The sequence below is a fragment of the Phocoena phocoena genome, chromosome 17, assembly GCF_963924675.1.
Source record: "Phocoena phocoena chromosome 17, mPhoPho1.1, whole genome shotgun sequence".
NCBI classification, from domain to species: Eukaryota; Metazoa; Chordata; class Mammalia; order Artiodactyla; family Phocoenidae; genus Phocoena; species Phocoena phocoena.
This window is the reverse complement of record NC_089235.1, coordinates 35,343,248-35,370,910: the sequence shown is the minus strand read 5'-3', so window position 1 is coordinate 35,370,910 and position 27,663 is coordinate 35,343,248.

Below are 27,663 nucleotides of genomic sequence, written 5' to 3'. Positions count from 1 at the left end.
TGTTTCTTCATTGCCTGTTTTGTGGTTTGTGAGAATGTAAAACTACTTCACTATCAATCCTAGCAAAATGAAATTAGAATGATCTGTCCTTGTATACTCCAAAACACTGAATACAATATTGAAGTTTAAAAAAAAGCATGGTTTTAGACTTTCTGTGTTACTGTTTCTTACATGACATAAATAATTTAGACTTAGCAGTATACACATTTAAAAATTTTTAAGCCTCATATTCACTGGGAAAATTAATATAAAATTCTGACTTACAATTAAAGAAAGAAAAGAAAAAAGGAATATCTTAGAAGTCAGGAAGAGAAAAATTATGCTGCTATTCCTTTCATATTCAAAATGATTTTCTATTGAGGAAGATGTCTCCTCCCTCTGGATTAGCTCCTCAAATGTTCCCTTTGGCATTGTGTCTATGGTCATTTATCTAGGCTGCCAATGAATGAAGCCTCCTCTGTTCCCCATTTCCTGTCTTCAGTCTCTCTCTACATCCTGATCAATACAAACGACTGTAGCCAAACAATAAAAACATTCAACAATGACTGAATTTAGATGATTCCTTATTGCTTTTTGCACACATTCAAATAACTTATACCAACAAAGGTCTTTAATGTTTTCCATTCCCATTTGGCACTTTCAATTCAATCAAAGGAATGTTTAGTTCTATTTTCCCTTCTCTCTATTTTCTTCTCTATGACTTTTTCATGTTGTCCTTTATATACAGACTAATTTACTCTTTTATACATTTTAAGTCAGTCTTCCTATTCAAAACTCAAAATTGCACAAAAGTGTTCTTGTATATCTTCAGGAAGTCTGTCCTGAATAACTTAGCTAAGGTAAACATGAGGATAAACTAAATAATCCCTAAACTCAACCCATACAAGACATGCCTCAATCAGGGATACACTACCAAAATATTTTATTCATTATTTATTCACTCACTCATTTATAAAATATTTATTGACTTTACTATACCCCAAAAACTAGGGGAAAATTTTATGACTAAAACCACAGGTTTGGGTTTGGATCCTAATTCTGCCAGTCACTAAATATGTGACTGACTCTGGCTAGGTATTGAACCATCTATGCCTCCAGTTCCTCACCGGTAAAATGAACATAATCATAGTAGTTCCCAAAGGTTGTTGAGAGGATTAAATAAAATAATCTGTGTAAAATGCTTTAGTGATGGGCCCATGCCAGCTATTTTTAATGAGCTAGAGATAACATTGCAATTGTCAGCATAAACTGGACATAACGTTACCAAATCCAAACTCAGTCTAATTGCCACATGACAGGCCAATAATCAGGAGATGAGGTGTTGAGGCAAGGAGTAACAAATTTATTTGGAAAGCCGGGTGTTCGAGAAGATGGCAGACTAGCATCCCAGAATACCACCTTATCAGGATCTGGATGTCAGTTTCTTTTACAGAACAGAGAGGGGGAGGATGTGAGGAAGTAAAGTAAAAAGGCCATAAGTCTTGCAAAACATTGCCTGGTTTGGCCAGGAGGGGATGTGTTACTTTCTTCTCTCTTACAGCTGTTCACAGGTGGGCAGGGTCAGAATGTTTCCTTGTGAGCTGAACAAAGGCACTTTAGTTTAACATTTAGGCAGAGGGGCAGGGTTCCCTGAGGGAGGTCATTATGTATGCCAATAGCTATAGACAACATAATTTTAGTGATTATAGTAACAAAAAGCAACAGAGAGCAAAGGTTAAAGTAAAAGAAATAGATCCAACATGGAGTCAGATTTTGTTCTTCCCTGTTACAATAATACTGTTTTAATTTTTTTTTTAAACATCTTTATTGGGGTATAATTGCTTTACAATGGTGTGTTAGTTTCTACTTTATAACAAAGTGCTTCAGCTATACATATACATATGTTCCCATATGTCTTCCCTCTTGCGTCTCCCTCCCTCCCACTCTCTCCATCCCACCCCTCCAGGCTGTCCCAAAGCACCAAGCTAATATCCCTGTGCCTTGCGGCTGCTTCCCCCCAGCTATCTACCTTACTACGTTTGTTAGTGTGTATATGTCCATGACTCTCTCTCTCGCTGTCAAAACTCACCCTTCCCCCTCCCCATATCCTCAAGTCCGTTCTCCAGTAGGTCTGCGTCTTTATTCCTGTCTTACCCCTAGGTTCTTCATGACATTTTTTTTTCCCTTAAATTCCATATATATGTGTTAGCATACGGTATTTGTCCTTTTCTTTCTGACTTACTTCACTCTGTATGACAGACTCTAGGTCTATCCATCTCATTACAAATAGCTCAATTTCATTTGTTTTTAAGGCTGAGTAATATTCCATTGTGTATATGTGCCACATCTTCTTTATCCATTCATCCGATGATGGGCGCTTAGGTTGTTTCCATCTCCGGGCTATTGTAAATAGAGCTGCAATGAACATTTTGGTACATGACTCTTTTTGAATTTTGGTTTTCTCAGGGTATATGCCCAGTAGTGGGATTGCTGGGTCATATGGTAATTCTATTTGTAGTTTTTTAAGGAACCTCCATACTGTTCTCCATAGGGGCTGAACCAATTCACATTCCCACCAGCAGTGCAAGAGTGTCCCCTTTTCTCCACACCCTCTCCAGCATTTATTGTTTATAGATTTTTTGATGATGGCCATTCTGACTGGTGTGAGATGATATCTCATTGTAGTTTTGATTTGCATTTCTCTAATGATTAATGATGTTGAGCATTCTTTCATGTGTTTGTTGGCATTCTATATATCTTCTTTGGAGGAATGTCTATTTAGGTCTTCTGCCCATTTTTGGATGGGGTTGTTTGTTTTTTTGTTATTGAGCTGCATGAGCTGCTTGTAAATTTTGGAGATTAATCCTTTGTCAGTTGCTTCATTTGCAAATGTTTTCTCCCATTCTGAGGGTTGTCTTTTGGTCTTGGTTATGGTTTCCTTTGTTGTGCAAAACTTTGAAGTTTCATTAGGTCCCATTTGTTTATTTTTGTTTTTATTTCCATTACTCTAGGAGGTGGGTCAGAAAGGATCTTGCTGTGATTTATGTCATAGAATGTTCTTCCTATGTTTTCCTCTAAGAGTTTGATAGTTTCTGGCCTTACATTTAGGTCTTTAATCCATTTTGAGCTTATTTTTGTGTATGGTGTTAGGGAGTGATCTAATCTCATACTTTTACATGTACCTGTCCAGTTTTCCCAGCATCATTTATTGAAGAGGCTGTCCTTTCTCCACTGTACATTCCTGCCTCCTTTATCAAAGATAAGGTGTCCATATGTGAGTGGGTTTATCTCTGGGCTTTCTATCCTGTTCCACTGATCTATCTTTCTGTTTTTGTGCCAGTACCATACTGTCTTGATTACTGTTGCTTTGTAATATAGTCTGAAGTCAGGGAGCCTGATTCCTCCAGCTCCTTTTTTCGTTCTCAACATTGCTTTGGCTATTCGGGGTCTTTTGTGTTTCCATACAAATTGCGAAATTTTTTGTTCTAGTTCTGTGAAAAATGCCAGTGGTAGTTTGATAGGGATTGCATTGAATCTGTAGATTGCTTTGGGTAGTAGAGTCATTTTCACAATGTTGATTCTTCCCATCCAAGAACATGGTATATCTCTCCATCTATTTGTATCATCTTTAATTTCTTTCATCAGTGTCTTATAATTTTCTGCATACAGGTCTTTCGTATCCTTAGGTAGGTTTATTCCTAGATATTTTATTCTTTTTGTTGCAATGGTAAATGGGAGTGTTTTCTTGATTTCACTTTCAGATTTTTCATCATTAGTATATAGGAATGCCAGAGATTTCTGTGCATTAATTTTGTATCCTGCTACTTTACCAAATTCATTGATTAGCTCTAGTAGTTTTCTGGTAGCATCTTTAGGATTCTCTATGTATAGTATCATGTCATCTGCAAACAGTGACAGCTTTACTTCTTCTTTTCCGATTTGGATTCCTTTTATTTCCTTTTCTTCTCTGATTGCTGTGGCTAAAACTTCCAAAACTATGTTGAATAAGAGTGGTGAGAGTGGGCAACCTTGTCTTGTTCCTGATCTTAGTGGAAATGCTTTCAGTTTTTCACCATTGAGGATGATGTTTGCTGTGGGCTTCTCATATATGGCCCTTATTACGTTGAGGAAAGTTCCCTCTATGCCTACTTTCTGGAGGGTTTTTATCATAAATGGGTGTTGAATTTTGTCGAAAGCTTTCTCTGCATCTATTGAGATGATCATATGGTTTTTCTCCTTCAATTTGTTAATGTGGTTTATCACATTGATAGATTTGCGTATATTGAAGAATCCTTGCATTCCTGCAATAAACCCCACTTGATCATGGTGTATGATCCTTTTAATGTGCTGTTGGATTCTGTTTGCTAGTACTTTGTTGAGGATTTTTGCATCTATGTTCATCAGTGAAATTGGCCTGTAGTTTTCTTTCTTTGTGACATCCTTGTCTAGTTTTGGTATCAAGGTGATGGTGGCCTCGTAGAAGGAACTTGGGAGTGTTCCTCCCTCTGCTATATTTTGGAAGAGTTCGAGAAGGATAGGTGTTAGCTCTTCTCTAAACGTTTGATAGAATTCACCTGTGAAGCCATCTGGTCCTGGGCTTTTGTTTGTTGGAAGATTTTTAATCACAGTTTCAATTTCAGTGCTTGTGATTGGTCTGTTCATATTTTCTATTTCTTCCTGATTCAGTCTTGGCAGGTTGTGCATTTCTAAGAATTTGTCCATTTCTTTCAGATTGTCCATTTTATTGGCATAGAGTTGCTTGTAGTAATCTCTCATGATTTTTTTTATTTCTGCAGTGTCAGTTGTTACTTCTCCTTTTTCATTTCTAATTCTATTGATTTGAGTCTTCTCCCTTTTTTTCTTGATGAGTCTGGCTAGTGGTTTATCTATTTTGTTTATCTTCTCAAAGAACCAGCTTTTAGTTTTATTGATCTTTGCTATTGTTTCCTTCATTTCTTTTTCATTTATTTCTGATCTGATATTTATGATTTCTTTCCTTCTGCTAGCTTTGGGGTTTTTTTGTTCTTCTTTCTCTAATTGCTTGAGGTGCAAGGTTAGGTTGTTTATTCGAGATGTTTCCTGCTTCTTAAGGTGGGCTTGTATTGCTATAAACTTCCCCCTTAGAACTGCTTTTGCTGCATCCCATAGGTTTTGGGTCGTTGGGTCTCCAATCTCATTTGTTTCTAGGTATTTTTTTATTTCCTCTTTGATTTCTTCAGTGATCACTTCATTATTAAGTAGTGTATTGTTTAGCCTCCATGTGTTTGTATTTTTTACAGATCTTTTCCTGTAATTGATATCTAGTCTCATGGCGTTGTGGTCAGAAAAGATACTTGATACAATTTCAGTTTTCTTAAATTTACCAAGGCTTGATTTGTGACCCAAGATATGATCTATCCTGGAGAATGTTCCATGAGCACTTGAGAAAAATGTGTATTCTGTTGTTTTCGGGTGGAGTGTCCTATAAATATCAATTAAGTCCATCTTGTTTAATATATCATTTAAAGCTTGTGTTTCCTTATTTATTTTCATTTTGGATGATCTGTCCATGGGTGAAAGTGGGGTGTTAAAGTCCCCTACTATGAATGTGTTACTGTCGATCTCCCCTTTTATGGCTGTTAGTATTTGCCTTATGTATTGAGGTGCTCCTATGTTGGATACATAAATATTTACAATTGTTATATCTTCTTCTTGGATCGATCCCTTGATCATTATGTAGTGTCCTTCTTTGTCCCTTTTAATAGTCCTTATTTTAAAGTCTATTTTGTCTGATATGAGAATTGCTACTCCAGCTTTCTTTTGGTTTCCATTTGCATGGAATATCTTTTTCCATCCCCTTACTTTCAGTCTGTATGTGTCTCTAGGTCTGAAGTGGGTCTCTTGTAGACAGCATATATAAGGGTCTTGCTTTTGTATGCATTCAGCCAATCTGTGTCTTTTGGTGGGAGCATTTAGTCCATTTACATTTAAGGTAATTATCGATATGTATGTTCCTATTCCCATTTTCTATATTATTTTGGGTTTGTTACTATAGGTCGTTTCCTTCTCTTGTGTTTCTTGTCTAGAGAAGTTCCTTTAGCATTTGTTGTAAAGCTGGTTTGGTGGTGCTGAACTCTCTCAACTTTTGCTTGTTTGTAAAGGTTTTAATTTCTCCATCAAATCTGAATGAGATCCTTGCTGGGTAGAGTAGTCTTGGTTGCAGGTTTTTCTCCTTCATCACTTTCAGTATGTCCTGCCACTCTCTTCTGGCTTGTAGGGTTTCTGCTGAGAGATCAGCTGTTAACCTTATGCGGATTCCCTTGTGTGTTATTTGTTGTTTTTCCCTTGCTGCTTTTAATATGCTTTCTTTGTATTTAATTTTTGATAGTTTGATTAATATGTGTCTTGGTGTATTTCTCCTTGTATTTATCCTGTATGGGACTCTCTGTGCTTCCTGGACTTGATTAACTATTTCCTTTCCCATATTAGGGAAGTTTTCAACTATAATCTCTTCAAATATTTTCTCAGTCCCTTTCTTTCTTTCTTCTTCTTCTGGAACCCCTATAATTCGAATGTTGGTGTGTTTAATGTTGTCCCAGAGGTCTCTGAGACTGTCCTCAGTTCTTTTCATTCTTTTTTCTTTATTCTGCTCTGCAGTAGTTATTTCCACTACTTTATCTTCCAGGTCACTTATCCGTTCTTCTGCCTCAGTTATTCTGCTATTGATCCTATCTAGAGTACTTTTGATTTCATTTATTGCATTGTTCATCGTTGCTTGTTTCATCTTTATGTCTTCTAGGTCCTTGTTAACTGTTTCTTGCATTTTGTCCATTCTACTTCCAAGATTTCGGATCATCCTTACTATCATTATTCTGAATTCTTTTTCAGGTAGATTGCCTATTTCCTCTTCATTTGTTAGGTCTGGTGGGTTTTTATCTTGCTCCTTCATCTGCTGTGTGTTTTTCTGTCTTCTCATTTTGCTTATCTTACTGTGTTTGGGGTCTCCTTTTTGCAGGCTGCACTTTCGTAGTTCCCGTTGTTTTTGATGTCTGTCTCCAGTGGCTAAGGTTGTTTCAGTGGGTTGTGTAGGCTTCCTGGTGGAGGGGACTAGTGCCTGTGTTGTGCTGGATGAGGCTGGATCTTGTCTCTCTAGTGGGCAGGTTCACGTCTGGTGGTGTGTTTTGGGGTGTCTGTGGCCTTATTATGATTTTAGGCAGCCTCTCTGCTAATGGGTGGGGTTGTGTTCCTGTTTTGCTAGTTGTTTGGCATAGGTTGTCCAGCACTGTGGCTTGCTGGTCGTTGAGTGAAGCTGGGTGCTGGTGTTAAGATGGAGGTCTCTGGGAGATTTCCACCGTTTAATATTATGTGGAGCTGGGAGGTCTCTTGTTGACCAGTGTCCTGAAGTTGGCTCTCCTACCTCAGAGGCAGAGCCCTGACTCCTGGGCTGGAGCACCAAGAGCCTTTCATCCACACGGCTCAGAATAAAAGGGAGAAAAAGTAGAGAGAATTAGTAGAAGTATGAGGAAAGAAAGAAGGAAAGGAGGAAAGGAAGGAAGGAAGAAAGAAGGAAAGAAAGGAGGGAGGGAGGGAGGGAGGAAGGAAGGAAGGAAGGAAGGAGGGAAAGAAGGAAAAAAGACAGAAAGAAAGAAGATACAGTAAAAATAAAATAAAGTATAATATAGTTATTGAATTAAAAAATATTTAGAAAAAAAAAAGGGACGGATAGAACCTTAGGACAAATGTTGGAAGCAAAGCTATACAGAGAATATCTTACACAGAAGCATACACATACACCTTCACCAAAAGAGGTAAAGGGGGTAAAAATCATAAATCTTGCTCTCAGAGACCACCTCCTCAATTTGTGCTGATTCGTTGTCTAACGGAGGGAAGGAAGGAAGGAAAGAAAGAAAGAAAGAACGAAGGTAAAGTATAATAAATTTATTACAATGGAAATTAATTATTAAGAAAAAAAATTTTTTTAAAAAACCATGGACGGATAGAGCCCTAGGACAAATGGTGGAAGCAAGAGTATACAGACAAGACCTCACACAGAAGCATACACGTACACATTCACAAAAAGAGGAAAAGGGAAAAAAAATCATAGATCTTGCTCCTAAATTCCCCCTCTTCAATTTGGGATCCTTCCTTGTCTATTCAGGTATTCCACAGATGCAGGGTATATCAAGTTGATTGTGGAGCTTTAATCCGCTGCTTCTGTGGCTGCTGGGAGAGATTTCCCTTTCTCTTTGTTCTCACAGCTCACAGGAGCTCAGCTTTGGATTTGGCCCTGCCTCTGCGTGTAGGTCGCTGGAGGGCGTCTGTTTTTTGCTCAGACAGGACGGGGTTAAAGGAGCCGCTGATTCGGGGGCTCCAGCTCACTCAGGCCGGGGGTTGAGGGATGGGGGAAGGAGGCGCACTGCGTGCAGGGCGGGCCTGCGGCGGCAGAGGCGGCGTGACGTTGCACCAGCCTGAGGCCCGCCGTGCGTTGTCCCGGGGAAGTTGTCCCTGGATCCCGGGAACCTGGCAGTGGAGGGCTGCACAGGCTCCGCGGAAGAGGGGTGTGGAGAGTGACCTGTGCTCGCACACAGGCCCCTTGGTGGCGGCAGCAGCAGCCTTAGCGTCTCTCGCCCGTCTCTGGGGTTCGCGCTTTTAGCAGCGGCTCGCGCCCGTCTCTGGGGTTCGCGCTTTTAGCAGCGGCTCGCGCCCGTCTCTGGAGATCCTTTAAGCAGCGCTCTTAAACCCCTCTCCTCGCGCACCAGGAAACAAAGAGGGAAGAAAACGTCTCTTGCCTCTTCGGCAGGTGCAGGCTCTTCCCCGAACTCCCTCCCGGCTAGTCGTGGTGCACTAACCCCTTCAGGCTATGTTCAAGCCGCCAACCCCAGCCCTCTCCCTGCGCTCCGTCCAAAACCGAAACCCGAGCCTCAGCTCGCAGCCCCGCCAGCCCCGGCGGGTGAGCAGACAAGCCTCTCGGGTTGGTGAGTGCCGGTCGGCACCGATCGTCTGTGCAGGAATCTCCCCGTTTTGCCCTCCGCACCTGTCGCTGTGCACTACTCCGCGGTCCCGAAACTCCCCCCTCCGCCTCCCGCAGTCTCCGCCCGCGGAGGGGCTTCCTAGTGTGTGGAAACTTTTCCTCCTTCACAGCTCCCTCCCATTGGTGCAGGTGCCATCCTTATTCTTTTGTCTCTGTTTTTTCTTTTGCCCTACCCAGGTACGTGGGGAGTTTCTTGCCTTTTGGGAGGTCTTCTGCCAGCCTTCAGTAGGTGTTCTGTAGGAGTTGTTCCACGTGTGGATGTATTTCTGGTGCATCCGTGAGGAGGAAGGCGATCTCCGCGTCTTACTCTTCCGCCATCTTCAAGGTCCCCCCCTACTGTTTTAATTTTTATGCTCAGGATTAATTTTGGCTTTCAGAGTAAAGGAAACCAAATGGGCCCCATCTGCTTCTTTTATTGAGTTTTAGTATCAATTAAGCCAATGGGAAATAAACCCATACTTCTGATGTAAGAGAAGCATATCATTCTAAGAAGCAGGTCACATTGTGACAGAGTAAACCCCATGCCTAGGGACTGAGGTCAGGATGAGACAAGGGAGATCTATAATACTTGAGAAGATGTACCACAGTAGTCAAAATGCTCTCATGTTTGCAGAGCTTGCTTTTACCCAGTAATGTGTTAAGATCCATCTCAACCCCTCAGGCATATAGTGGAAATTCAAAGGACTTACCATTATTTAAAAGCTGTCTTTACTGTAGCTACCATTGCCCCTCACAGTATCGCAGCAGAAAATGCTCATCTGTTGAAATGTCCTACATTGGGACCAGAGGAAGAAGAAAGGTGAGATCGAAGAATTGAACTTTCCTCTTTTATTTTTTATCTACAAGACACCTGCCTACATATAGTGTGATAAGTTAGAAAGGATTTTTGATAACCTCTTTTCCCCCATGTCTTCTATGGCTAATTCAGGGCATCCATTTGTATTAGCATGAATTGATTTTTTAAAGTCAATTTTTCATATAATTAAAATACCTATTGTAAAAAGAAATCTATAACAATGGTTCAAACAAATACTCTAAAAGGAAGGAAATGTGAATAAAGTATGGACTTTAGTTAACAATAATATATCATCATTGGTTCATTAGTTGTGACTGCCATGCTAACATAAGATGTTAACAAAAGGGGAAACTGGATGAAGGGTATAAGGGAATTCTCTGTATAATTTTCACAACTTTTCTGTAAATCTAATAGTGTTCTAAAACTAAAAGTTTGTTTAAAAATGACAAAAAATATGTTGGTGCAGCTCTATTCTCAAATTTTGTTCGTTTTTGTTTAATTATTGCCTAAAGAGAATTCTGTTGCTGTTGAAATGGAGAATCAAAATTTTATCTTCTTTTTTAAAAGTTAATTGTTATTATAGTCAATTGAATGTTGGGAATGGAAGCAAGCCAACCACCTACAACCCCAGTCAGTTCAAAGAAAAATAAACTTAAAGGAAATAGTTTAATAGAAGTTGTGGACTAAAAAAACTATTCACAACCTAGAAGTTGAGAGTTATATTTTATTTCACAGGAATTTTTAGGACTTCAAGCTAAGGAGGCAGCATCTCAAGTAACCCTGAGAGAACTGCTCTGAGGTGGTGAGGGGGGAAGCCAGGTTATATAGAAGTTTTGCAACGAAGGGCAGGTAGTCTGAACGTCAAAAGATTATTGTTAATTAAAGGAAAACCAGGTATATCAAGTTAAGGAATTTAGAGCTTTTCTATGTACGGGATGATGCAAGAGTCTGGGTTCACTGAAATCATTCCTTTGATATGCACCTCAGCTATCTGGGGCCAGTATCCTATATTTTCATACCCCGAGTTTCATCCGGGCTCACCTTAGGGAGTGGCTGCACTCTGATGGCTGCTAGATGACAGGTATTCTTTCCTTCCTGAGTTTCCTCAGGGTTCACCAGCTCACATTGGAGGGCTGCAAGCGCTGATGACTGTGACATCCTTTGTTTACTGATATAGCAGGAAATATTCCATTTCTCAAAGCAAAAGTTTATATATACTAGTTCTACACTGGATTCCACCCCTACTCCCAGTAAGAAAGAAAAACAATATGAATGTTTCATTAGGTAATGTTTCTAACAAATTTTGGCACATAAACATAATAGAATATTATTTCTTTTTGAAATAAAAGGAGGATTGTAGGAATATTGAGAATTCTTAATTATGTAGTGGTTGGTGGAAATAGCAAATATAGGAGAGTTTACAGTCAATAATTGCAAAAGTGTTAAAAAAAAAGACATACACATTGTAGGCATCTTGGAAGAGTAAGATATGTTGTTTACATGTTCATTGAAATATCAATATTGTCCTTAATAAAAAATGATATTATTATGCAGCTATTAATATTTTTGTGTTAAAACTCTCTTAGTGCATTTGTTAAGTTAAAAAAGAAACAAACAAGCATGTCATTTTTTTTTTTTTTTTTTTTTTGGCCGCTTTGGTTTTTCGTTGCTGTGTGCAGCTTTCTCTAGTTGCGACGAGTGGGGGCTACTCTTCGTTGTGGTGCGCGGGCTTCTCTTGTTGCGGAGCACGGGCTCTAGGCAAGCGGGCTTCTGTAGTTGTGGTTCACGGGCTCTAGAGAGCAAGTTCAGTAGTTGTGGAGCACGGGCTTAGTTGCTCCTTGGCATGTGAGATCTTCCTATACCAGGGCTTGAGCCCTTGTCCCCTGCATTGGCAGGTGGATTTTTAACCACTGTGCCACCAGGGAAGCCCCATAAGCATGTCATTCTTTTCCATACCTTCTGTGAATGAAAAATGTTGCCTGCCATATCAGTAAACTGGATGTGGCAGCCATCAAGCCATTGCAGCCACCCTCAAAATTGCACCCTGAGGGATCTCAGGATGGGAAAGAACAGGATACTGGCTCTAGATGGTTAAGGTGCATATCAAAGGAATGATTTCAATAAGCCCAGACTCTTGCATCTTTCCACACACAGAAAAGCGCTAAATTCATTAACCTGAAATGTCTGGTTTTCTTTAATTAATGGTAATCTTTTGATGTTCTGACTCCCTGGTTTTTGTTGCAAAACTCCTATATATCCTGGCTCCTCCATTACCTCTTCAGAGCAGTCTTTCAGAGCTGTCTTTCAGAGCTATCTGAGAGGCTGCCTCCCGGGCCTGAAGTCCTCAGAAAGTCCACTGAATAAATGTAATTCTCAACTTTTAGGTTATGCATTTCTTTAGTCAACACTTCCAAATCCAAGTGTGTTGACCTAACAGCCCCTATTCCTGGAGTAGCAAGACCTCACCCTGTCTTCCTCTTTTCAAAGTTCCTGTTGGTCTAGTGCAGGTGACTTGGAAGTGGGGTTTAGGGAATCCAGGGTGAGAGTTTTTTGTGCCTCTATATGCATCTACTGTGTAATTTATTTCCAGAGTTACTTTTGCTTTCTACTCCGTTTACTTTGCTGTTAGTTTTGGAATCACTGTCCTCCACTAAACTAAGTGACCTCTAGTGGAGGGGGAGGCCATACTGTCCTTTATCATTTTGATCTATGCAGGTCAAAATTTAGTCACTGGCATTCTTGTGTAGAAATATACCTTTTAAAAATTTTGGTCTGTAGCTGAACTTCATACAAGTCCTTCCATTTCTGCACAGTTGTAAACTTATAATCTTACAATTAATCTACTTTCATTAAACACACACTCATACACACACACACACAGAAAATTTCATGTTCTAAATTCAAAAAGGTAAGTGACTTTGTCTTGCAATTGAAAATCCGGCTTTCAAAGCTACCATTTATACTAAGTTATTTTAAAATCCATTTATAAATGAAGCCAAGCAAAACCCTGCCCCCACCCAAGCACAAAGGACCCTTCATGTCTCCTGCCTCTTATTTATAGGAAAGCTGAAGTCTCCCAGGTCTCCCTGAGTCACAAAAGAACAGGCTCAGGCAGCTAATGATTAGGACAGTAGAGTCACAGACAGTGTCTGGTGCACATTCCTGAGTTGTTTTACAGATACTGTTACCGCCACCAAAGGGAAAATGCTAACTGCATGATGACCAGACTGCAGCCATGAAATAAATTGCTCCATCTTGAGCAATATTGAATCTTTGGTTAGCACACTACTGCTCATAATAATCTATATCTTTGTGGGCATCAAAATAATGGTAGCTTGTTCTGCCCATATATGTAAACAGACAATTACAACTGTCAGCAAAGAGATGCTACAAGTCGTCAACTTCCACTCTAAGAATACAGTGCCCTGGGCTTCCCTGGTGGCGCAGTGGTTGAGAGTCCGCCTGCCGATGCAGGGGACACGGGTTCGTGCCCCAGTCCAGGAGGATCCCACAAGCCGTGGAGCGGCTGGGCCCGTGAGCCATGGCCACTGAGCCTGTGCGTCCGGAGCCTGTGCTCCGCAACGGGAGAGGCCAAAACAGTGAGAGGCCCTCGTACCGCAAAAAAGAAAAAAGAATACGGTGTCCTATGTCAGCATGAAGTAGTTACAGAAGACCAACCTTAGCCCATAATCCCATAGAAAGGGAATAATGTTCTGACAAGTGGTGATTTATAAGCAGCTTTTGGCAGGAAAGAGCTCTTGGCAGAAGAGCTCTCTACAGGGGGCTCCCTTTTGTCACTAACCTTAAATCAGGCACACCCATGCTCTACTCATCTCTAGCCCTAGCATGCCTTTCAAATCTTTTGTTGGTTCTTTCCATAGATCAAAGTAGCAGAAATGAAGAATAAGTAATTAACAGATGTTAGCTGTTAATTGTTAGTGCAAGTTTGTGTGCCCAACGCACAGTGAAGCCAAACAAACCAAAACGTCAGAGTTTGAAGCAGAGAAAGGTTTATTGCAGGGCCCTGCAAGAAGACGGGTGGCTTATGCCCTAAAAAATGTTAAGCTCCCCAAAGGGTTTCATCAAAGCATTTTTAGAAGGCAGGTGAGGGAGGGGGGGTCACAGGGTATGTGATCAGCTTGTGCACAAGTCTCTGATTGGCTGATGGTGAGGGAACAGGGTGGTGTCACAGGAGTTAATATTATCAGTCCTTAGGCTCCAGGAGACCTGGGGCTATGTGTTCATGGCCATCAAGTAGTTAACATCTTCCATTTGGTGGGATTTTTTTCACATCTGTAAAGCAACTCAGGAAATGAGCATCAAATACTGTTATCTAGGTACTTCAGAGAGGAGCTAAAGCAGAAGATATAGGGGAAAGACCTGTCCTGGGAAGGCCTCACAGGGTCCTGCTCAGTTACAAGTTTTCTTCCCTAGCTTCCCCCTCAGTAATCTTGTGAACAAACTGTGTGAACAAGATAGCACCTAAAGAAAAATCACAAGAAGTCAACAAGCCTACAAAAAAGCCTACACACAATGGGTGAGATGGCGATGACTCTGACCACCATCTCAATGATTAACTGGGATTACTTCTCTTTTTCCCTTTAAAAACTTTCATGGCCAAGCAGAATCATCTGAATTGTAAGGTCCAGAGTTACATTATTCTAATAAGGTTACATGCACTATTCTAAAAAATATTTCCTCCCTACTGAATATATGGTATTTCAACTGATGATGGTAATACTAATTCATAATTTATGTTGTGTCAGGGTCTGTGATGTATGCTGCCTGACACATTATAGGTGCTTAACATAAGGTTGTTAAGAAAGAAATGAATCAACTAATGTGATTCACATATTATTCCCAAGTTCATAAATTATCTACGAATGAGTCCATAATAATTTTCAAACCATCCAACTTTTGTTAACAATATTCCATAGTTCCATCCCATGATAAGATGGCACTTTTGAGTAATGGTCAAGCATGGGGTTTCCATGCTTAAGAGGGGGTCTGCCAGTGTTCTGCCCAGGTATGAATCCCAGTTCTGTCACTCAGTTTGTGTGACTCTGTGCAAGGTATGTAAAACCCACACATTGAGCTGTGAAGAGCAAGTGAGGGAATGTTTGTAAAAGCCTCAAGATTCACTTCCAAATGGTAAGCTTTCAGTAAACATTGGCATGGTGGTATGGACTGAATGTTTGTGTCCCCCCAAAATTCATATGTTGAAACCATAAACTAACAAATTCATAGGTTGTAATACATAACCATGATGGTGTTAGGAGGTGGGGCCTTTGGGAGGTAATTAAGTCACCTCATGAATGAGATTAGTACCCTTATAAAAGATACTTCACACAGCTCTCTAGATCCTCTTCTGCCACATGAGAACATACATAGCAAGTGGGCCCTCACCAGACACTGAATCAGCTGGCACCTTAATCTTGGACTCCCCAGCCTTCAGAACTGTGAGAAATACATTTCTGTTGTTTATAAACCACCCAATCTATTGTATTCTGTTATAGCAGCCTGAACTAACTAAGACACTTAGGGTGGTGGTGGTAGGATATCAATTTTCTGATTATTCAACTAACAAAGAGGAGGAAAAACACCCTTTTAGAGGTTAGACTCTGGATAATGTTGCTTGAGTGAATAAGGATGTATCCTAGCCAAAGGACTACTATTATTCTTTGACCTCCCTCTGTCTTGCTCTCACTTCATTCACTCTTTGGTTTCATGAATTCCTTGAAAGAAATCACATTATACCTGCTGTTCCCTGATTTCACTTCCATCCCAGTCCAGCCTATGTTGCCTTCTTCATTGGTCCAACACATGGTCACCAGTCAACTTGAACTCTGGTCCTTCTGCTCCACTCTCCTGGAAAACCTTCACCCATGCTATGTAAAACCATATGCTTTTTCTTCCCTTTTGCAAGACTGCAGTGCTGTTTGAAAAAACCATATAATTGTGCAGTTGTCTCAATGTTTTTGTTTTCTCTCACTGTTGCCAAAATCTGGCTCCCTATGCTCCGATTCCAAATAAAAATACAGAGACAGGGCTTCCCTGGTGGTGCAGTGGTTGAGAGTCCGCCTGCCGATGCAGGGGACACGGGTTCATGACTTGGTCCGGGAAGATCCCACATGCCGCGGAGCGGCTGGGCACGTGAGCCATGGCCGCTGAGCCTGCACGTCCGGAGCCTGTGCTCTGCAACGGGAGAGGCCACAACAGTGAGAGGTCCGTGTACCGCAAAATAAATAAATAAATAATACAGAAACAGAAATTTGGAATATAAGAAATAGAGAGTCTTTTTATTTTCTTTGCCAGGCAAAGGGAAGACACAGAAGGCTAGTGCCTCAAGAACCGTGCCCCCTCCCCTTCCTGGGGAATTAAAGGGATTCTTATAGGGGAGTTTACAGTCCAAAATGAGTGATAAGGATCAAAATGGTGAAGGTCTTGCATTCTTCATCTTGCACTATTTTGAAACAGTCACCGCTGGAGTCAGGCCACCTGGTAATTGGGTCTGGCAGCCCAGTAATTGGGTCCATTAGTCTCTGGGTTATCAATCTGCAACCTCCTTTCTGAAATGCAAACATCTACAAGGGGTGATTTGCTACAGGAGATTATAGGGAGAGTAAAGAGTAAATACCATGTGCAGGATGTAAACTACCTAAATTACACAGGATTAGGGGTGACAAGTTAGCTTTGTGAAGGACAAATCTAACTAAAGACACTACCTATTAGTAACAGTTAAAATAAAACTAGGATTGATTAACTAAGGCCAGTTATGTTTCTTCTCTAACCTGTTCACTGTTCCCTTTATTTTCCTGGTTATCAGGAGAGGAAAATACCTCATTTCTATTTTTGTTGCAACATCACCTCACCTGGGCCCTCATGGCCTCTTCACAATTCTTTAGTGTCTCAGTCAGCTCTGTCTCCAACTCTTTATAGCAGCTTTTTCAACCACCTACTCAACCTACTACTGTTTTCAAAGTCCCTTTTATTTTTTACCACCCTTATTCTCAACAGGTAACTTTGCTTTCAGTCACACACACACACACACACACACATACACAAAATGGGATCACCAAACTGAAGCTCTTAGTTGGAGCAGATGTACAGGGTTTGTCATTTGAGAGAATGCCCACACACAAAAGCAGTTTTTCCTTGGACTGAGGTTATCTAGGTTGGGATGGTGGTGGTAGGTGGTATCTCTTTCAGAATTATGAGGCAAGGATCTCCAGTTTGCTCCCTACTCTATCTCTGGTGTTACCTGAGGACCCACCATAGAAGGACTCTTGTATCTAAAGGAGTCAGTCTAGCTTGCACCAGATAGAAAGATTAAAGGGGGTGGGGATTAGTTCTGCAAGGAAAAAGAAACAATCTACTACTCATTTTAGGATGCTCTTTTAGGTCATATACATCTGTTCCAATTCCCTGGTACCTCATCTCTGTGCCAATAAGAAGGCACCCATCTCTTGCCAAGAGCTGTCTATAGCTTTAAGACTCACCAGGGCCAAGCAGCTGCAGAAGACTTTTTTGACAGTTCACAATATTGATTGGACTTAGCAGCAACTTACTTTAGAAGCTGGGCATCTATTTCCAATTAAAAGTGGAAGAGTGTGGGGACCACTAGCAGTCTGCCGTGGTCATGTAGTCAATGCTATATTTGATGAGTAAACAATTAATTGGCAGACAAGATAACACTCTTCTCTCCCACCCAATACTGATCTAACTGAGAAACACAAGAAAGGAATAAGAGAGTAAAATATCATCTTTATTACATATAGAGGCCAGATTAGAGGATATGGCTTTATGTCTGTTAGCCACAGGAGTTTTATAATGCTGAATCTCTGAATGAGTCAGATGTAACCAAGTTCAAGGCACTAAAAAAAGGCAAGTCCTCCTGTGTGTTGGGGAAGAGCTTGCCTTTGGAGGAGTAGGAGAACATATGCTCTCTGGAGGTAGATTGTTCCCAAAGGGAAGGATGGCCAGAGTTCAGCCAAGGATCCTAATGCTCAGTTATTCTAATCAAATTTATTAAATACCTCATCGTTTCCACCTCCCCTAAGGTGGTGTGGGTGAAGGAGTGGAAACAGCCTGGCATGCATTCCCTCCTAAGAGTAAGAAATAAGGGAATCACACATGTGTCTGCAATCAAACCAAACAAGATATTTTCTAAAATCTCCAATTCTCCACCAACCTTACCCTTCAGTCTAATGCTAATCCCTTCACCAATCCTCAAAACTCTGCTCATACTAATTTCTGCAGTGTTAATTTTGCACTCTTGCTTTAAGATTCTTTTTTTCTCCACTGACTTCTCCTCCACAAATAAATATATTTATCTTTCCCATTTTAAAGAAAAACTTCCTTTGGCTCTGAACTCTCTTCTAGCATTAGTATAATCTCTGCTCTGACCTTCATAATCACATACCCCTTGAAAGAACAATCTAAATTCACTTATTAATTCTTTGTTCTTTCCTCAAGCCACTGAAATCCGACATCTGCTGCCACCATTAACTGAAACCGTTAACTAATTTCCAAATTCAATGGATTTTAGTCAGTCCTTATGTCACGTGAACACTCACAGTGAATAATAGTCTTCACCACTCTATATTTTTGAAAGTCTTTCCTCCCGAGGTTTCCATGAGAACCATTTGTTTCTTTTTTACTTCCTTAAAAAGTGTCTTCATCTCCTCTATAAATATTGGTATTGGGCTTCCCTGGTGGCGCAGTGGTTGAGAGTCTGCCTGCCGCTGCAGGGGACATGGGTTCGTGCCCCGGTCCGGGAGGATCCCACGTGCCGCGGCAGCGGCTGGGCCCGTGAGCCATGGCCGCTGGGCCTGCGCGTCCGGAGCCTGTGCTCCACGGCGGGAGAGGCCACAGCAGTGAGAGGCCCGCGTATCGCAAAAAAAAAAAAAAAAAAAAAATATTGGTATTCCCCTAGAATTCATCCTTGATCCTTTCTTTCCCAATTGTACATAATCTCCTTGGATACACATCTACACCTAAATCACCAATATACTAAATCACCAGCACACAATGATTCCCAAATCTAACCTAGATTTTTCTCCTAACCATCATATCCAAATATCCAACTATCTACTTGATGTCTTCCCATGGATGCCTCTGAAATTCAGCATGTCCAAAACTAAATTCATCAGCTTCCACCTCAAACCTGGATATTAACATCTTCCATTCATCCTGGTCAAGAACCTGAAATTATCTCCCATTTTTCCCACGTCTTCAAACCTCTCATTCAATTCTATATAAAAATTATACTCAAATCGATCCCTTCTTCATCTCTGCCATCATTATCTTAGCAGTCCAGACTTCATATGTGTTTACCCACTTTGGACTCTAGTCTTTCTACTCTGGCAGGAATAAGGATCTTTCTTACCACTCAACTATTATTTAAATCTTAAATATTATAAATATAAATAAATATAAATTAAAAATCATAAGATAACTGCTCTTTCCAATGCCTTTTGTCTCTGATACCTCAGCTTCATTTTGTAGCAAAATCCTAACCTTTTGAGAATTTGCCTTCTCTTCTCCTATGTTGCTGAGGTCTCCTGGAGAAAAATCATGCAATATGGATTGACTTTCTTACAAATTCATGACCTCATTTCAGCAATCGTTCTCTGTTCTCTCCTCACCTTTTACCCACAACATCCACTGGGAATCTTTAATACTTTCCTCAGGTTCCTGACATAATCACCTTGCACCTCATCTTTGGCAGGTAATACAGCCTCCTTCAGAGGAAAGGAGATGACGTTGGCCCAAACTGAGATTTTTCTTTTGGAGTAATTAATACTAATGTATACTTAATGAGATTAATTAGGCAGCAAGACCCTGTCTAAATCTTTACTAGATAGTGAAATATCATCAGGACAGAGAATACTTTATCTTCACAATAAAGTCTAAGCTCCTTCACATGACATAGAATGTCCTTCAAAATTTTGCACCTGCATCTGTCTCTGGCTTTCCCTGGGTATTCCCTAACTGTAAACTACCATACTGTATCCTCTGCAAGAAACTACTTGGAGTAGCCTTGGCACAGACTCTTTGTTCAGTCAAATTTAGATAATGAAATGACACCTTTGAAGAACCCAGACTTTTACCTAACTTTAGATCAAAGTGATCATCATGATCAATCACATAAATAAAAGTACAAAAATGGTGTTCAGTGTTACATATGGTTCCCTTCAGCAACACTGCTCCATCTCCGATAGAACCACATACATACTCAACACCACAGACACAAAGTTGGAGACAACTTCAAAGGAGTTACTATTTAACTATATTCTAACTATAACTATACTCTAAAGCAAGATATTAAATGCTAAATTCATTGCTTCCCAGTTTTCTTCTGCATTTACTCTGAGATGTCAGGTATGAAACAGTCTGGTCACATTTTAGTTCTGGGAGAAGAAAAAAGTTTTACACTAGCTTGAAATAAAATGTGACTAAAACAGTATTATTTTTTTTATATGGGGAGATAGAAAAAATAATTTTAAGTATCACTGCCATAGAATGCATATTTTATTATAAGTGCAACTAACACCAGTTTAAAAAAATGGATCTGATTGCCATTTTAGGATCTGACATATAAAAACCTGAGAAAGAGTTTTGGACCATTTTCCTAGCATGTTTTTGCCACAAAAAATATAGCATTTCCAGTATTATAGTATATATTAAACTATATTAGCATCCTTTAATTACTTGTCTGTCTCCTCTAACTTGTTGCATATTCCTTGAAGGCAAAGAGTCATCCTTATACCTTCAGATACCAAGAGTCTGAGCTCCATTAATGAATAATAAATGAAAAGCTCATGGAACTCCCAGGGTCAAGGTTAAGAGTACTTAATCATGTAATTAGTACTTCAAAAAGCATGGGAAATTGTGTCACAGGCTGGATATTACAGCTCAAGTGACTATCAAGATATGACAAGAGTATTTTACTCAAATCTCAGTTATTCACCCTCTGCTCCTTTTTTTCTGTGTGAAATTCACTATTTTTGTTTTGTATGTTCCTTTTTTCCTGTCTTTTGCTTATCATTTCTCCTCCACACAGCTGTTCCTATTATGGAAATAAATTCTGCTTAAATTTCTATTGAATAAAGTTGAGTTTTCCTGGACTAAATATTAACAACATGTCTACATTAACAACTTTTTCTCAGAAGAAAAATCTTTCTGTATTGCTTTGACTTCTGAGGGCTTTATTAATTTGACAGTGTTAATTAAAACATACTTAACATGAAATACAATAAGTAATTTTTTTAAGAAAACACATAGTTTATAAATATGATTTTACCAACATCTTCTGCTCTCTCCATTTTCCAACTTAAAGAAATAGAAAAATTTTTGTGAGGCAGCAATTGGCTTTATAATTGACTTTTCAAGTTCTATTATCATTTTTGATTAAACATAAGGTATAATATTCTGGAAATTCAATGATTCAAGAAATCAATAGCCGTTTTGGGTATCTATGTTTAGATTAAATACTGAAAAGTGTTGTTGATAAAGATATAAGGTACCTTAAATAAGTGGAACTGTGAGGATTATCTAAAATAGAAATACCATTTTGAGCCAAGAGTTATTTGTGGCCACATGTAAATACAAAAATGGGTTTTATCTATCATTAAAAATTTAGTTATATATAAATATATATATATAGATTTTTATGCAGTAAAAACTATATTATAGTGGCAGAAATATATGGATCTGTGCACCAATTTATAATGTTAAGAATTAGAGGTATATGTTTTAGAGTTGAGTTTCAGAGCTCTTCTAAAATTTATTTCAGCTATAGTAGATAGAACATTTCTTATTCCTTTGTCTTTCAAATGAAATATAAGAATTGCTGAAGCATAAGACTAAAACTGTCTTGAACATGGATGTCTGCAGTAACTCCAATAGGTAGCATACACATTAGTCTTCCAATGGACTAAAAACATGGACGTGATCAAGTGAGCAAAGTGACTTTACACTTAATGATCCGTATATACAAAAGAAATGACTAAATGTTCCATTCATTCAACGAATGCAATTGAACACCTAATGTATGCTATCGCAAGTGATGGGCACTAGGAATCCAACAGTGGGCAAATTAGACACAGTCTCCTTTACTCCTCTAGTTTACAGCTTAGGTGAAATGCAGATTTTATGAAGAAACTGCAAGTGAGTGTATGAAAGGAGGATGTCTATGGGAATAGAACACATAAAACCTAATCTGAGGGGTTAGCAATTTTTTAAAAAATGTATGAGATTTAATTTTCTTAAAATCACCAATTATTCAAATAATAACACTTCTAGAGCTAATGTTGGTTAAACAGTCTATGCTTTGGGGGAGGTGAAGAAGCTATTCCCCAAAATACCTTCCCCAGTGGTGTTCTGAAAAGAGGTTATAGTCAGGGGCACAATTAAATGTCATTCAACCGTAAAAAAATCTATTGAGTGCCTGCTAAGTGCTAGAGAATAAGAAGACAAACATGTCTCGGCCCTTGAGAAGATACCAGTCTTTACCAGATGGCTGTTAAAGAATAACGAAATGTGATAAATGTCTCAAGAGGAGGAGCTAAGGGAAATATAATGAAGAAGTAAAGCCAGTCAGCCATTGGCTGAAGGTTTCCAAGAGATTTGTAGGTAAGTAAACAGCTTTGACTTTGGCATCTTTAGGGTTCTGTGAGGATCTCAATTTCGCTTCTCTTTGTCTCATACACAGTGTGTTCTTTCTTGTGATTTTTGTACTAAAATGCTCCCCAACATACACACCCTCCAGTGCTCAGTGGCCTAGGACTTCGTAACTCAGGTAAGATCAGTTCTAAAGTTCTAAGCATAAAGTAGAAAAACTCTTTTACCTTTGCTGCTACTTTTCTTAAAATTGTCTTTTCTCCCTTCTTATAATTGAAGTAGAAAGTCTGAAAGCAAAAATTCAGGTATAGGCCTAGGAAAGAGGAGTCAAAGAGGTCTCTGTGCTTTCTTTTCATTTAGGCTTTTAGGTCAACAGCACAAAAGGAGTCCTTGTAGACCTCCATGACTCAGCCTTGCTCATTAGGGCTCTGGGTTAAAGACAGAGACTTATTGTAAAGAACGCATGTGTGTGCTTAGACTTTTCTGCTGGTCCCCAAGGAATAAGAAGATGGTTGATTTTTCAGGGAATTGAGGGTCCCTCCAAAGCCTCTTTGTATCAAAGATCTAACAGAAAAGAGGAAGACAACAATATGTTGCTTTCTTCAGGAAATGTACTCAAATACTTGAAATAATTTTGTTGCTCCTTCGGTGTAGAACGGCATTCCACATTCATGCTCTTTTTGTCCCTTTAAGGAGGAGAGTAATATCATAGGATATTAATTAAGCTGCTTTTTTCAAGAGTCAAAGTTTTCCAAGGAACTACACGTCACCACAGGGCTCTCTCCTCTTTTGCAGGACAGGGCAAAGTGGTGTGGGGGAGCACTTTGTGTCTGTCTTCTCCCCCTTCTCCCTCTCCCTAAGTGTGGAGCACAGTAAGTTAACTTCAGCAATACCTAGGAGAGCTACAGTATTCTCTTGTTTGGCATTCTTTCTGTTTCCACTAGTGCCCACTGGAGTATTAGGACTGCCTTTGTAGCATTAAAAGTGAGAGAGCAATCCTTGGAGCCTGCTTTAGCCTGAGGCTATTTAGGCCTAACAAGCTCAAGAAATAGAAGCCTTTCATGTGTTCTGCTCAATTTACTAGAGCTTTGTACCCTGGCTCTAAGCCAAATTCCCAACTAATAATTTTTTTTTTACTATCGTTGTTTGGTTATTTTTGCCCTTGAAATTTGTTTATGAGAATATACCTCTCAGAGAGGGAAGGAGTTAATTGGATGAGCTAAATTCAGAGGTACCCCTGATACTCTGACAAAAAACCATTAAATAGTACGCCAATCTCACTCAAATTTCTAAATAATGTAAGCATGAAAATTTGATTTAAAAGTAAAAATGCTCGGGAATCCCCCAGCAATCCAGTGGTTAAGACTTCGCCTTCCAATTCATGGTCAGGGAGCTAAGATCTCACATGCCTCACAGCCAAAAAAAAATGCTCTGTTTGCAGAATTTTACTCATACTGGTTTCAGTAAAGGCTTGGATGGCAAAGTATACAGAGCAATAAAATATTTACAAACCAGCCCACAAAGTTCAACAAAATCTTGATAACGAACCTAAGACTGCCCACACTGAATAAATGATAACCATGCTACTACCCACAATTGTCTACTATGAGTCACATTGCAGCCATGTGGTTGGTATTGTGCAATGAATAAAAACTAAAAATTGCTGTAATGTACCATGCTAGAGTTTCCAAAAACAAATGCTAAAGATTGCCCATTGCACATATATTTAGAAATAGATGTCTGTTTCCAGCAAGAGCATCCTGTAAATTCTGACTTTTTTATACTGAGTCTCAAAGATCTCAACCTCTATGTTTTCATTTGCTACTCCTAGCAATCCTGTGAGGTGAGTAGGAGGCCGTGGCTATTCCTTTAGTTAAGCTGCTATGCTCAGCTGGCTGCTCTTCTTATTCATCAAGGGGTTTGCATATATAGTCTGGAAATGCATATTAAATTTTATAGTAATTTGAAAATGAAGCAAAAAATATTAGTTTTATAATATAGACTACAGAAACTAAAGCCAGAACCACGTGGATATTGAGACTATGATTCTCAACGAGGATCAGGGGGTGGGGTGGGGAGGTGTTGTGTTTATACAAAAAGGGCATGGATTTTAGATAGCTGATAAAAATTGTTCTACTTCTTTTCCGTAGGTGATTCCATCCACTGCCATGGCTTCACTAACCATTAAAGTATCAATGCCTTCTAAAGTATGTATCTCCAGGCTGGATTTCTCCCCCATCTTCTGACTAGTATTTTTATTTGCTTGATGAACAACTCTTTGGGGAAAAAACTACCAGCTTGATTCATATTATCTTCAGGCATGCATGGGGCTGGTCTGGAAGGCTGAGGTTCTTTGGCATCATCTGAAGATAAGTAAGCTAAAGAAGGCAGTTTATACCAGCAGTAAATCAGAGGGCTTATATCAAGTCTGATACGCTAAAACTACTTTAGTTTATTCTTTATAACACATTTTCTCTATTTCTGACAAGTATTATGAATTATTTTTAATTCCAAGTTATTTTGTCCTTTAACAACCCCCAAAAGTCAGTTAGGTAAATCATGAGGCTAAAAACAGAAGACTTCAAATAAGCACAATTTACTAGCTGATTGATCTGTGACAGACAATAGCCCTCCCACAGATGATATATCTATAGACATTACCAAAACATGACATAAGGCTATCTGGTATTAATTACCCTAACATGTAAATATTTTTTTAAAAAAATTGCAATACAGGTTTGCAAAAGCAAACAGGGTAACTGATAGTTTACAATGAAATAATGACCATCTGCTCCATCCCCTCTTTTTTAGGAAACTGGTGTTTCCAAATTAATTAGCAAAAAACTGAACATGGAAACAGGAACTCCTGCTTAAAATAATTAAGACAAGAAATGATATAGGCCTTTCTATGAGGCTTTAACAATCATTAAAAAACCTTATTTTAGCCAGAAATGTATAAATGTATAACTCCTGTTGGCTTCAGTAGAAAACATCTTTGTGTAAACAGCTGAAATATTTAGTCAGGGAGGTACATTTTCCAAGATTATTTCTAAGAATATATGTATTTGCACAATGAAGTTTTTCTTTAGTATTTGTCCATGCTTGCCTTTATTCTCATTTAACTATATATCATATAATGGTAAACATTATTTCACCAGGTGGGACATTTTTCAATTTGAGAATATGAGTGTTTTTATAAGTGAATGTTTTAAGTCTTAAAAACAAAAACTATTCTTTGTCTCATTTGAATTTTTCTTTTTTTTGTGTTTTGAGGTTGAAATTTAACATTTGAAAAGCAATATTACTAGTTTCATATTTCTCTAGTTATATATGTTATTTGAAAATATCCATATGAAAACTTGACTGAAAAAATGTGAAAAAGATTCACTCCAAGAAGCAAAATGGCATCTACCCCAACAAAAATCTTAGAGTGAATAAACAGCAACACCAAAACAAAACTGAGTTTGTTGTTTCCCATTACCTGAATAGTGTTTAAAGTAAAAGTGTTCCTGTCTGTTTTAATTTCATAGAACTATGGGTTTCATGTTACCTTTACAAAGAGGTTAAGAAGTTATCAAACATTATATTACCAAATACCAATATTACTAAGATAAGCTATATACAAAATTTAGTAGCAAAAAAGACAATTAATAGAAATGCCATGCATCTACAACTGTATACAAATACATTCCAATCTGTACCTAATAAATTAGTAACTACCATATGGTTTTCTAAGATCATAGTAAATACCTAGGCACATATATAAAAATCTAATTTCAATACCACTTTTTAAACTCATGCTAAAATTGAGTATGTCAGTGATACCATTTGACTTTTTTCCACTGGGATTATAGCTTCTGAACATCCTTGTAAATATTTATTACTTTAAATGAATTTGGATTGAGTAAAATGTTTAGAAGGTTGGTTTCTTTTTGTCTGCTTGCCTTAGGATTGGTAAGAAGAATGAGAGCTCTTCAGTGCTACTTTTGCCATATAAGCACATCTAGGTAGAGATTCCTTAAAAGGGATTCCTTAGAAAAGATACTCTAGTCTCTCCATCTGATCCTGGGGAAGTCAACTGTGGGCTCAGTGTCTTCACTTGAGGATGAGCATTAGCAACCTCACTAAAATCTCCTTAAGCCTATTTACATTTGTAGAATAAAACTGATACCTTAAATTGCAAATAAACAAACATAAACAAACATCAAAACCAATTAAATTTTTATTATAGAAAGTTAGAAAGGATAGAAAGCGCTAAGAAGATATTTTAAATTCACTCATAAATCCAACATCCAAAGGAGAGCATTTTGGTGTATTTTGTTCTAGTATTTTTATGCATACTTAATTTTCAGTATTTATTTCTTACACAGTAAGTCCTCATTTTATGTGTCAATGTAAGACCTTTTATGCCCAGCATAAAAGAGAATACTGTACAAGTTCTGCACTGAATGAAAAAATAGAAGTGAGTCAAAATTTAAAAATAAACAGACTAAAATACTGGGGGAGTGGTGAGGGGATAGAATTAGATTTTCATATTACCTATGTCATGTGGAAGACAGTAGGTGTAACTAAGGAAGATACCCCTCCCAATAAAAAACCTAGTAGTGATCTTAGGTTCCAAAATAAAATTGAGGTAACTTAGACATAGATTCCATATTGTTTAGTAGCTTACCTGTAATACCAGGAAGGAAATAATTCTTTAGGGCACTCTTTAGCCTGTTGCACTAATGTGAAATGAATATGGGGGACAATCTTGGATTGCTCATACCAAAGTCTAAATGCAGCCCAAGGAATAATGCTCAATGCATTCTTTCTATGTGATCACAGGACCAATTTTTGTTTTACCTGAGGAATGGCTCCAGTAAATATGTAATTTTGAAATAAATATTTTATTTATGGGGTGCCAAATATTAAAAAGTGAATTTTATAAACCAGGATGTGAAGAGGAATTATTAACAATAATTGACTTCACTTAAGAAAAATTTTCTTTGTGAAATAGATTTTTAAACCTTATTTTAAATTGGTGCTGCTATGAACATAGGGGTGCATAAATCTTGAATTATAGTTTTGTCTGGGTGTATGCCCAGGAATGGAATTGATGGATCATATAGTAATTCTATTTTTAGTTTTCTGAGGAAACTCCACACTGTCTTCCATAGTGGCTGCACCAACTTACATTCCCACCAAAAGTGTATGAGAGTTCCCTTTTCTCCACACCTTCTCCAGCATTTGTTATTTGTAGACTTTTTAATGA